This window comes from Rana temporaria, chromosome 7, assembly GCF_905171775.1.
Source record: "Rana temporaria chromosome 7, aRanTem1.1, whole genome shotgun sequence".
Taxonomy (NCBI): Eukaryota; Metazoa; Chordata; class Amphibia; order Anura; family Ranidae; genus Rana; species Rana temporaria.
In genome coordinates, this window is record NC_053495.1 from 5,573,745 (window position 1) to 5,580,118 (window position 6,374).

Sequence of the window (6,374 nt, forward strand, 5' to 3'; positions counted from 1 at the left end):
CCCAAAAGTGGAACTTCCGCTTAATCCACTCCTCGCCCCCTTACATGCCACATTTGGCATGTAATTTTTTTTTTTGGGGGGGGGGGGCTTCAAGAGGAGTGGGACTTCCTGTCCCACTTCCTCCTTCCGCCGAGGGGCTGCCAAGGCCAATAATCTAAATCGCCTTTTGGCAACCCATCCCTGTAGGCGATCGCCTGGGACACGCGACAGGTCCCAGGCGATCGCCTGTCCAATCGGATGGCGCAGCGGGTGCCCGGCCGTGAAGCCGAAAGCCGTCACGGCCGGGTGCCCACACTTAGAATGAAGACGCCGGCCGGAAAGGAGCGGAGCCCCGGCCGGCGCGTCGCTGGAACGTGGAGCAGGTGAGTGTCCGTTTATTAAAAGCCAGCAGCTGCACTTTGTAGCTGCTGACTTTTAATAAACATTAAAAATTAGTGGAACACCGCTTTAAGGACTGGAAGGATTTACCTCCCTTAGGCCCCTTTCACACTGGGGCAGGAGGTGCGGTGGTGGTATAGCGCTGCTATTTTTACCGGCGCTATACTGTCGGAATTGCGGCGGTATTCGGCCACTAGCTGCGTAGTTTTAACCCCCGCTAGCGGCTTAAAAAGGGTTAATACCCATTAACAACAATGGGACACCGCCGTATCCCATTGTTTTCAATGGGAAGGTAAACGCACCGCTCCAAAGATGCTGCTGGCAGGACTTTTGGAGCGGTCACCTCAGTGTAAAAGCACTCAGGGCTTTCACACAGACTGCAGGGCAGGAGTTTATTCAGGTGGTATTAAGATGCCATTTTTAGCGCTAAATCGCCTGAAAAACTCCTCAGTGCGACAGGGGTCTTAATGACCAGGTCATTTTTTGAGATACAGCACAGCGGTCATGCAACACTGTACCCAAACAAAATGCATGTCTCTCCCCCCCCCCCCACAAATAGAGCTTTCTTTTGGTGGTATTTGATCACCTCTGCGGGGTTTTTTTTTGCGCTATAAACAAAAAAAGCGACAAATTTAAAAAAAAAACAAATAAATAAAAAAAAAAAACACACACAACATAAAAATGTGTTCTAATAAATATCCCCTTCCGCCTCTATATCTCTCTCCACACACACCTAAACTGATGAGGAAATTTGTTTTTTGTCCCTTATATTCTTCTACTAATTTTTGGTAAAATTTCTATAAGGGATACTGATTGGTTTGCGCAAAAGTTATCGCGTCTACAAAATAGTCGATAGATTTATGTCATTTTTATAATTTTTTTTTACTAGTAACGCCGGCGATTTTTTAGCAAGAGAGTGACATTGCGGCGGACAGAGCGGACGCTTTTTGGGACCAATGACATTTATACAGCGATTAGTGCCATAAAAATGCAGTTCCTGTGTAAATGTCACTGGCAGGGAAGGGGGCTAACACTACGGGGTGATTAAAGGGTTAAATGTGTTCCCTAGTGAGGCGTTTCTCACGGGGGGGGGGGGGGGGCAGGCGCCCCACGCATGACAGCCCCCCATTACCATGTTAATTACTTTTTTTTTTTTTTTTAAAGAAAACCTTGTAATGAAACCATTGGGAATACAATGTCAGCAGATCATGGCTGGTGGGGACAGGTGTCCCCCATTAGTAGATTTCCCTTCTATTCCTGTTCTGGGGACACCTGTAACATTTTGGATTCCCCATCACTTCCTGTCTCGGTGACACCAGGATAAAAAGAGAGGGTGAACCTCCTACAAACAGCGATTAAGAAAGAAAGAAAAGAAAGAAATAAAGAAGCCATCAGATCATCCAATCACAAGAGCCAAAATTTAGGTTTAAAATGTTTTTATTAAAGCAACAAGAGTTTGTCACCAAAAATATCATTAAATTCAATGTATAAAACCCGAAAGATAAATAGATACACAATCTTTTATGTCTCTACAATATAAAGTTCGGACTTTCCGATGGGGGGTGGGGTGGGGTCAGATTCTTGGCCACTCCCACAGGCACTGCAGTGAAGGTGGGGGTGGTTTTAATGTAAAACGATTAGAAATGGGCGTAGCCTCTATGGTGTAAAACATTCCGATTTTTTTTTGGGGGGGGGGCGCTTGGCCACTCCCACAGGCACTGCAGTGGACGTGAAGGGGGTTTTAATGTAAAGCATGATTAGAAAATGAGCAAAGCCTCCAATTACGGACTTTAGAGATGGGGGGAGGACACTCGAGTTGGCCTCTCCCACAGGCACTGCAGTGAAGGGGGAGGGGTTTTGTGTACAGCACGATTAGAAATGGGCGTAGCCCTCTATGGTATAACATTCAGATTTTTAGAGATGGAAGGGGGAGGATACTCGTCTTGTCCACTCCCACAGGCACTGCAGTGACAGGGGAGTGTTTTTTAAATGTAAAGCACGATTGGAAGTGGGCGTAGCCTCTATGGTATAACATTCGGATTTTTAGAGAGGCAAGGGGAGGATAATTGGCCACTCCCACAGACAATGCAGAAAAGGGGAGGGTTTTTTTAATATAAAGCATTATTAGAAAATGGGAGTAGCCTCTATGGTATAACATTCAGATTTTTAGAGAGGTAAGGGGGTGGATACTTGGCTTGGCCACTCCCACAGAATGCATTGAAAGGGGGCGTGGTTTTAATTTAAAGCATGATTAGAAATGGGAGTAGCCCTCTATTATATAACATTTGGATTTTAGAGAGGAGAGGGGCTGGGATGCTTGACCACTCCCACAGGCACTACAGTAAAAGGGGAGGGGTTTTAATGTAAAGCACAAATAGAAATGAGCGTAGCCTCCAATTACAAACTTTAGAGATGGGGGGAGGACACTTGAGTTGGCCACTCCCACAGGCGCTACAGTGAAGGGGGGAGTGGTTTTGTGTACAGCATAATTAGAATTGGGTGTAGCCTCGATGGCAGGGATGGTGAACCTCGGCACCCCCAGATGTTTTGGAACTACATTTCCCATGATGCTCCTCTACACTGCAGTGCAAGTTGAGCATCATGGGAAATGTAGTTCCAAAACATCTGGGGTGCCATCACCGCTCTATGGTATAACATTCACATTTTTAGAGATGGAAGGGGGAGGACACTTGGCTTGGCCACTCCCACAGGCACTGCAATGATGGGGTGGGGGAGGGGTTTTGATATACAGCATGATTAGAAAAATCTGCGCATTTCAAGCGAGAATGATGGGGGGGGTATAGAAATACCATAGCAGCTGGCATGCCGAGACTGGCAGTTCTTTAGCGTGCAGAGGCAGCACGTTCCTCAGCTCAGGCTACTTAATTATTGGCTCCCCCCCACTTTCCCCGACAAACATGGCGTCCGCTGAGAAAAATGGTAAAAGCCGCCCGAGCCGGTGATGTGAATTTAAAGGACGATATCAAAAGAAGGTCACAGAGAAAAATAATTCACTAAAAACAGATTTAGGTCGTCTGTTTAACGCCTAATCAGGGGGGGTGTCGTCACTGAGAGAACATGGGAGGAGCCATATTGTACGCCGTGACCTCAGCGCAGGTAAGAAAACTAGTCCCTTTATTCTGTACAAAAATAAATTATGACTAATGTGTAAAGCTGAGCGGACCTATATATGGGGGGGGGGGGGGCCCAAATGTGACAGTTGACCGTCCCAGAAGTGTAACTTTTTTTTTTTTTAAAACATTAAAATCTGTGGGCTTACTTCCGCTTTGTGATTTACTGCTGTTCAGGGGCTCTGGGCTTCAGTTAAGTGAAAGAAGCAGTAAACTGTGCAGGAACAAATACATGAAGGACGCACACAGCGCACGTAACCAATCATCTGTCCCAGGTTAGCGCCCGTTCTGCCAATTTACGCCATTGACCTTTCTGAAGTCCGCCCACGACACCATCAGATGCTTTACAGCAGTGACGGTGAACCTTGGCGCCCCCCAGATGTTTCGGAACTACATTTCCCACAATGCTAATGCACTCTGCAGTGTAGAGGAGCATCATGGGAACTGTAGTCCCAAACCATCTGGGGTGCCAAGGTTCTCCATCACTGCTTTATGGGATTTCTGTCTGCAGCAAATCCAGGACCGGCGATTCCTATAAAAGTTATAACTGTTAGGACGGGTTTATTGTTGGACCCATGAGTGATCAAACCCCCCCCCCCAAAAAGTCATTTTTCCCTCCGAAGGGAAATTTTTTATCGGCCATAAAAGGGGAAAAAAATAAAAAGATTCCAGCAGTATTTCCCAAACCAGGGTAGAAATGAAGCCCCAACACCGCTAAAATCAGCTTTATTGCAGCACATCAGAAAAACCTCCACACCAGCATCACTTATTGAACTGTTCCAACCACCTACTAGGGCTTGTTTCTATGGTTAAGCCCCAGTAGAGCGCCTCAAAGAAGGTGCTGGTGTGAAGCGTTACCTAATGTGCTGGAATAAAGTTTATTTTAGCGGTCCCCTTACATTGGCGGCCAGTGGGAGGAACGCCGCACCTTACACCCGGTGGCCAGTGGGAGGGAAAGCCCCCTTACACCCGGTGGCCAGTGGGAGGGAAAGCCCCCTTACACCCGGCGGCCAGTGGGAGGGAAAGCCCCCTTACACCCGGCGGCCAGTGGGAGGGAAAGCCCCCTTACACCCGGCGGCCAGTGGGAGGGAAAGCCCCCTTACACCCGGCGGCCAGTGGGAGGGAAAGCCCCCTTACACCCGGCGGCCAGTGGGAGGGAAAGCCCCCTTACACCCGGCGGCCAGTGGGAGGGAAAGCCCCCTTACACCCGGCGGCCAGTGGGAGGGAAAGCCCCCTTACACCCGGCGGCCAGTGGGAGGGAAAGCCCCCTTACACCCGGCGGCCAGTGGGAGGGAAAGCCCCCTTACACCCGGCGGCCAGTGGGAGGAAAGCCCCCTTACACCCGGCGGCCAGTGGGAGGAAAGCCCCCTTACACCCGGCGGCCAGTGGGAGGAAAGCCCCCTTACACCCGGCGGCCAGTGGGAGGAAAGTCCCCTTACACCCGGTGGCCAGTGGGAGGGAAAGTCCCCTTACACCCGGTGGCCAGTGGGAGGGAAAGTCCCCTTACACCCGGTGGCCAGTGGGAGGGAAAGCCCCCTTACACCCGGCGGCCAGTGGGAGGAAAGTCCCCTTACACCCGGTGGCCAGTGGGAGGGAAAGTCCCCTTACACCCGGCGGCCAGTGGGAGGGAAAGCCCCCTTACACCCGGTGGCCAGAGGGAGGAAATCCCCCTTACACCCGGTGGCCAGCGGGAGGAAAACCCCCTTACACCCGGTGGCCAGCGGGAGGAAAACCCCCTTACACCCGGTGGCCAGTGGTGGCCAGTGGGAGGAAAACCCCCTTACACCCGGTGGCCAGTGGGAGGAAAGTCTCCTTACACCCGGTGGCCAGTGGGAGGAAAGTCCCCTTACACCCGGTGGCCAGTGGGAGGAAAGTCCCCTTACACCCGGTGGCCAGTGGGAGGAAAGTCCCCTTACACCCGGTGGCCAGTGGGAGGAAAGTCCCCTTACACCCGGTGGCCAGTGGGAGGAAAGTCCCCTTACACCCGGTGGCCAGTGGGAGGAAAGTCCCATTACACCCGGCGGCCAGTGGGAAGAACGCCCATTACACCCGGCGGCCAGTGGGAAGAACGCCCATTACACCCGGCGGCCAGTGGGAAGAACGCCCCATTACACCCGGCGGCCAGTGGGAAGAACGCCCCATTACACCCGGCGGCCAGTGGGAAGAACGCCCCATTACACCCGGCGGCCAGTGGGAAGAACGCCCCACTACAACGGCGGCCAGTGGGAAGAACGCCCCACTACAACGGCGGCCAGTGGGAAGAACGCCCCACTACAACGGCGGCCAGTGGGAAGAACGCCCCACTACAACGGCGGCCAGTGGGAAGAACGCCCCACTACAACGGCGGCCAGTGGGAAGAACGCCCCACTACAACGGCGGCCAGTGGGAAGAACGCCCCATTACACCCGGCGGCCAGTGGGAAGAACGCCCCCTTACACCCGGCGGCCACCGAGAACACCACCTGCTCCATTGGTGGCTAGTGGGAAGAATGTCCCTTACATTGGCGTCCATTGGGAAGAATGACCTTGTGTCTTCCATGACCCTGTGATCTCACATACGATCAATCTTCCAGGCCAAGGTCACAAAACACAGCAGGCTACTACTGTGTGCTCAGATGATGATGATGCCAAACTGCGTCCCGCTCCCCCCTGGTGCATGCCCAATTGTCTTATGCAACCGAGATCCCACTCCCAGCTGCCCCTTTGCTTTTCTAAGCATCACTTGCACAGCTCCATATCCACCAATTAAACGCACATGAACCCTGAAGTGCGCAGCGACATCATGGGACCTTCCTGCTTTGCACCGATTGTGAATAGACCAGACCACATGACACTGCACGCTGGGGTCCGCAGCCCCTACCCAACT

At 51.9% G+C, this 6,374-nt stretch overlaps 1 long non-coding RNA gene across 1 annotated transcript; it reads right to left on the minus strand.

The window, feature by feature from the left end:
- Positions 1-1,800: 1,800 nt before the first annotated feature.
- On the minus strand, positions 1,801-5,151 carry LOC120944972. Its single transcript, XR_005750529.1, has 2 exons — positions 4,438-5,151; positions 1,801-4,403 (listed from the first exon to the last, which is right to left on the minus strand). It is a non-coding gene; the product is annotated as an uncharacterized LOC120944972 (long non-coding RNA).
- Positions 5,152-6,374: the final 1,223 nt, after the last annotated feature.